We start from the raw sequence: 6870 nt of genomic DNA on the forward strand, positions 1-6870 counted from the left end.
AGACTGCTGCAGTCATCGTGGGGTTGTGGACCACTGCAGCTGCGGCGGAAACGGAGCCTTTCCGTAATTTCTTGGCCCCCAGTTATCATACAATATAATACGAACTTTCTTGATCATTTTATTGTGTGTAGAGTTTTCCATTACGTTTTTTCCCCTTACGTAACTAATAACATCATAAAAAGTGCTTTTCTCCATTGTTAGATCTGACTTTTTGACTTTAAAATGTTATTTAATGAAAATTGTTTAATCAATTCACACTATTACTTATAAACGGCATAGGCATCACCTAAGTTCTGTTATTGCAAAACGTAAATAATTTTTGCCTTTTATATAGCTGAGCTCCCTTATGTAAGAACGCTCGATGGAAAAACTATTCAAGTCATAATGAAATATTGATAGTTTGTCTGGAAAACAAAGTGAAATAATAAAAATAAAAAAATTAAGAAGAAACAAAAGCACAAAATACACTTCTATAGCTTTATTGAGCGTGGCAAAAAAATAGGTTAGCTTCCAATGTTAGCAGATGATGACACAATCAAAATTTTCATCCCGAGGAACTTTAACCGTAACGTGACGTGGCGTGACACGACAGTCCGTTGATAGCCATTTGAAACCTATTGTGAAATGTTTTAATGTACATGACGTAACACGCATGAAGGAAACTATGAATTGGCCTTTACACAAAAAGGATGATAAATCCTGCTTTAATGACCATCGTCCAATTTATCTTGTGCCTATTTTCTCCAAAACAATTGAATATTGTATACAAAAGCAAATATGTAAACATTTCCAAAAGATAATGTATTGTATAAGTCTCATCATGGTTTTATGTTCCAGCTATCAACAGTTAAAGCTGCTGAAAATGTTATTTCGCGCAAGCCTCTTTTGAATCAAAATTATCTACTGAAGGCAAACCAGTGGACTTGAGCAAGGCATTTGATTCTGTAAGGCATGGAATATTAGTGAAGAAACTACAGTGTTATTAGCCACCTGAAACTCTCCTCATTAAACCCTGACAGTCATATCTGACTATCAGTATTCGAAGACAAATTGGTTATGAAATTGTGGATAGTTTGGACATGATTCAGCTTCAAAAGAATATGGGAGGTTTTTAACTAATCTGTTGTGCCCTACATCCTGGCTGACAGTTCATAACCGAAACCGATATATGAGTAATGGGAGAATAAACAGCTGACGGTTAAAATGCATATTATAAAATATTTTAGTGCTGTTGAAGCTCACCTTATGGAAACGATACAATTTTCTGTATTCTGGAAAGGACATAAACAAACTAAAGGAACAAAATGAAGTAAAGGTTATCAAATATGTGGTTTTAAGCCAATGAGTTATCTATTAACTATGAAGAGGCTGAAAATATTTTGAATTCACTTCTAACAATATCTCTGGTATTACTCTAGATGCCAAATTAACTTAGACGAGTCACATGTTAGTTAATTGTGCAACAAGAATAACCAAACACTCAACATCTACCATTGACCATGTAGCTACAGATATAGGTGGGGAAAACTGTGTCATAACTGTCAAAAATCTTGGACTATCAGATCATTTATGCCAAATCATTAACGTAAAAGCTTCTGTAGAAAAACCAGTAAACCTCCACATGTTTAAAAGAGTCTACTCAGACGCAGCAATACAAAAATTTTGCTTACAATTAAGACATGAAAGATGGGAAGAAGTATATTCAGAAAATAATGTGAATCAGAAATTCTCCAAATTCATGTCGGAGTTTAAGATAATATTCGAAGAAGCCTTCCCCAAAGCACTAAGTTCTACTGGAACATCCACCAAAAATAAGTGGATTACCACAGGAATTAGAAAATCTGCCCAAACTTTTAAATACCTAAACTCTATAAAAAACAACAACAGTGATCCAGATTTTCTTCATTACTACAGAAACTACAAAAAAATCTATAGGAAGGTGCTCAATGTTGCAAAAAAAAAGGCCAATGATAGACTAATAAATCTAGCTAAAAATAAAAGTAAAGCTACATGGACTATAGTGAAACAAGAGACAGGAACAGCTACACATAGGCAAATAAACACCCAAATCAGGAACAAAGAAAACCTAACAAGTACCCCAAAAGAACTAGCAAACTTTGTTAATTCTTACTTTAGTAGTATAGCTACAAAGTTACAGGAAAATTTTTCAAAATCTCATAATCCACGAACACGGGAATATACATCAAATTCAATGGTATTGCTACCCACTACTGAGGAAGAAGTATGTAATGTGGTAAGGAAATTAAAGAGCAAAAATTCAGCAGGTTTAGATGAAATTCCAATGTCTGTGCTGAAAAAATGCATAAATAGTATCAAAGCCCCCCTAACCAATATCATAAATGAATCTTTCAAAGCCAGTTGTTTCCCTGATTATCTGAAACATGCAAAAATTTTACCTTTACACAAAAAAGATGATGTAGAAAACATTGAGAACTACAGGCCAATTGCCCTACTGTCATCATTTTCCAAAATAATAGAGTCCATAATGAAGAACAGACTTATGAGCTATCTAAACAAATACAACCTTCTTTCAAATGACCAATTTGGTTTCAGACCAGGCAGAGATACAGAAATGGCAATAGCACATTTCACTAAAGTGGTTCTAGAAGCACTGGATGAAGGCAACTATGTATCTGGCATATTCCTTGACCTGTCAAAGGCCTTTGATACAGTTGACCACCAGAATCTATTACTTAAGTTAGAAGCACTAGGAGTAAGAGGGGTAATCAACAAATGGTTCCATTCATACCTAAAAAATAGAGTACAGTGGGTAGAGATCTCGCATGTCTCCAGTAGATCAAAGTTCATAGAAAAACACCTGTCAGATCCACAACATATTAATATTGGGGTCCCTCAGGGAAGTGTGCTGGGTGCGGTGTTGTTCTTGATTTATATAAATGACTTTCCACAATATATCCGACATGGAGAGAAGATATTGTTTGCCGATGACAGCAATATTATAATCACCAGTGAGACATCAGCACAAATGTTGGAAAATTGTAATGAATCACTGAAAGATGTCTACAAATGGTCTACAGAGAATAAAGTGACCTTAAATATTAAGAAAACAAATAGCATACGCTTTAGAATAAACAGAAAAAACAGTCCCCTAAAGTTAAAGCTACATAACACCTCTGTAGACGAAGTGCCCACCACAAAATTCCTAGGGTTGCATATTGACAGCCAGCTTAGGTGGAGTGAACATGTCAAAAAACTCACAAAAAAGATATCTACAACGTGTTACGCACTTAGAGTTCTCTCCTCAGTATGCAGCGATGAATGTCTAAGAACTGTATATTTTAGCTATGTACACTCAGTCATAAGCTATGGGATAATTTTCTGGGGAAATAATGTACTCAACTTACAAACAGTTTTTAAAGTGCAGAAGAGGGCAGTGAGAATTATAACTAAAAGCAGTAAGTGGGCTCACTGCAGAGAACTATTCAAAATACTTGGTATTCTAACTGTTCCCTGTTTATTTATGTTCCACACTACAGTATATATAAAGAAAAATATAGTGAATTATAGTACAAACAGCATTTTACACAGCTATAGCACAAGAACAAGCCACTGCCTTCATCTAGATAGGAGAAACAAGCATAAGACCCAAAAAAGTTTCTTGTATCAGGGTGTAAAATTGTATAACAAGCTGCCACAGGAAATCAAAGAAATTAACAGCATGTACTGTTTCAGAAAAACTCTTAAACTGTATTTTCAGGAACACTGTTTTTACACAGTAAGTGAATATCTAAATGTTTGAATGTAATTTAAGTGACATAATGACATTGTATTGTATATTCTGTAAATGTATAACAAGCTGCACAGGACATCAAAGAAATTAACAACATGTACTGTTACAGAAAACCCTTAAACTATATTTTCAGGAACACTGTTTCTAAACAATAAGTGAATATTTAATTGTTTGAATGTAAGTTAAGTGATAAATGTCATTGTATTCGTATACTCTGTAAATGCATATAAAAGTGTCAATGTATCTGCAAAAATCACTGTATCCAAACTGACAACATCCATACATTGCAAAATGTCTACGGATGGCTAATCAAATAAATAAATAAATAAACATAGACTGTATCTCTCATAAGGTTCCACGAGTTATCTCTCTCCTGGAAAAATTAAATACATATATTTCTGAAATACTGCTAATTAAATTCTTCTATGCCTTGTTTTACTGTCATCTGAGATATGACATTCTTCCACGGGATAACTCCTCAGGGGCCAAGAAAGTTTTCATTTGGTAAAAGAAAGCTATCAGTATCATCTCTGGGATTACCAAAAGTGACATCATGTAGGTTTTATTTCAAAGAATTACAGATAATGACAGTCGTCTATATTTATATAGAGTTGTCTCTTGTGTGTGAAGGAAAACTTTAATGATTAAAACTTTATACTGTTATTTCTTAATCATAATACTCATCAAACATAAAAGGCAGATTTATCTACATCTCGACTTAAAAAAAACCTAGACTGTTATGAATTTATAGTTATAACGTTTCTCCACACATTAGCTGTGCGGGCATATGTTGCCACGCTGCCTTCCTTGGTATCTTTAAAGTAAGAGCGAAAAATGTCTGAAAGAGAAATTGTTTGATACTCTTAAAGAATTTGAAAACTGATCAAAAGTTGACCTGATTTACTAAATGATTCGAATTATTGCTTGTTTGTAGCATGACCCACGCCACAACCCTTGCCACCTATCCCATCCTTTTGCTATTGGTGTTGACCAGAACAGCATAAGTATTAAGTGAAGCCAATACATCAGATTTCCGGCAGTTCTCCACAAAGGTGGCCTACAGCGATGGATTAGGTTGCACATCACTGTCACATGCAGCCACTGGAGCAGTGGTATGGTATCACTTTGAGTGGCAGCCAATGGAGCAGAGGCATGGTATCACTCCCTTAGCAGTCAAAACCATGGAGACGCTGCATTTCTCTTCACCACTACCTAAGTTGTGCTCTACAGCTTAGCTGATAGTTCATGGTTTGGAATTCAAGGTTTCTATTCAACGAGTATGTGGTCCTGGAGCGAGCCTAGTCACAGTAGAAAAATCCAACATGATTCTTAGAGTTATTCCACAGGCAGTCACGTCATATCCAGCCACAATGTGCATCAGACTGAAGTGGATACTCTTCAACAGTGACAACAGGAGAGAGACTGCATTGTACATTGGGCTTTAACTTCTGACAGGACTATTCAGGACCTGCATGACACATCAAATTAGAAGTTGCGTATTTGTTGTCTTTCAACAAAGTGTGTCATAGAAAAGTGACTGTTATCATTTGTGTGATGAAGACTCCAGAAGTCGTGCCTACTGTAAAGTAGTCAGTGGCACCCCAGTCACACTGACACCAATTGCAGCTTGGAAAAATATAGACATTCAGTTTCTATCTTCCTGCTATGCATTTTTCTTCCTTTGGTATCCTGTCTTACATATGTAATGAATATGTAAGTAACTGAATAATCTCCAACTCATACTTTTACCATTAATCAAATTGGGAAGTTTTGTCTATGACCTCTATCCTTTTATTGTGTGTACCTTGGTAACTTCTTAATAATATTTAGTTTCTTATTTAACTATTAAGCATGGTGTGTAATCTTTGTGTATCATCTATTTTCTTTTATGTGTGTTCTTTTATTGTCTGTTCTTTAGTTATTTGTAGTACAATAGTGAATCTAAGTAAGTTTCCTGACATGTCAATTATGCTTCATAAAATCTCTTGTGTATTACTGATAATGATATCGATTATATGCAATAGCTTAAAGACAAGTGTATAAAAACATTAATAAAAAATTCAAATGGTGGCAGTGATACCACCAATAAAGTGGAATGGAACATAAAGGGCAAGGTAGTTTGGGATGGAAATTTTGAAGTTGATGTTGTTGGTGGGGAGAATGGGGGAGGAGGAGATGTGGTCTACTAACATCAGAAGTTAACCTATTTTCGCCAGCCTTACATTTGTTATAATTGTCACTTCTTAGTCTTTATGCTATTATTTTTGAATGTTTTCATGCACTATTCTCGAAAAATATAATACACCAGGAATAAGGCAAAAACTATTTGGAACATTATTAAACAAGAAAAACACAAAACTAGTAATCCAAATGAAACTGGACCCACAGAAAACAGCTCTGGCAAAAATTGTGACACTCTCAAATCGTTGGCCACCACTGGCCATCTCTGTGTGCCAATGATTATGTCCCTGCATTTGTCTATAAACAGTGTGTCAAGTAATAAAGAAGCAAACAGAGTTGCGTTACATTTACTTGTGCAGTCACTATATGTACAACCAAAGGATATTATTTGCAAAAATACATCCCCTACGTAGATTGCAGTGAGCTACTGGCTATGATGGCGTTGCTAACAGAATATTGAAACGTTGTGCTCACTTGATACGATTATCGTTAAGATATCTTTATAATCAATCAACGACTCAGTGCGTATTTCCTTAGAGACTTAAATGTATGGCAGTAACATCCATCTACAAAACTGTAGATAAGCAAACCACCTCTAATTACAGATCTATATCCTTATTTCAAAGGCATTTGCAAAGGAAAGAAGGAAAATGAGAGTTTAACGTCCTGTCGACAGTGTGGCCATCGAGATGCAGCACAAGCTCGGATTACGAAAGGATGGGAAGGAAAATCGGTCGCCCCACTTCAAAGAAACCATGCTGAGATTTGCCTGTTGTGAAGGGAAATTTTGGAAAACATAAATGGATGGTTAGATGGGGATTTGAAACATCGTTCTTCTGAATGCAAGTCCAGTGTGTTAACACCTGCATCACCTTTCTCAGTCAAAAGTTTTCGACAATGTGGTCCATGATAGAATA

The sequence above is a fragment of the Schistocerca nitens genome, chromosome 1, assembly GCF_023898315.1.
Source record: "Schistocerca nitens isolate TAMUIC-IGC-003100 chromosome 1, iqSchNite1.1, whole genome shotgun sequence".
NCBI classification, from domain to species: Eukaryota; Metazoa; Arthropoda; class Insecta; order Orthoptera; family Acrididae; genus Schistocerca; species Schistocerca nitens.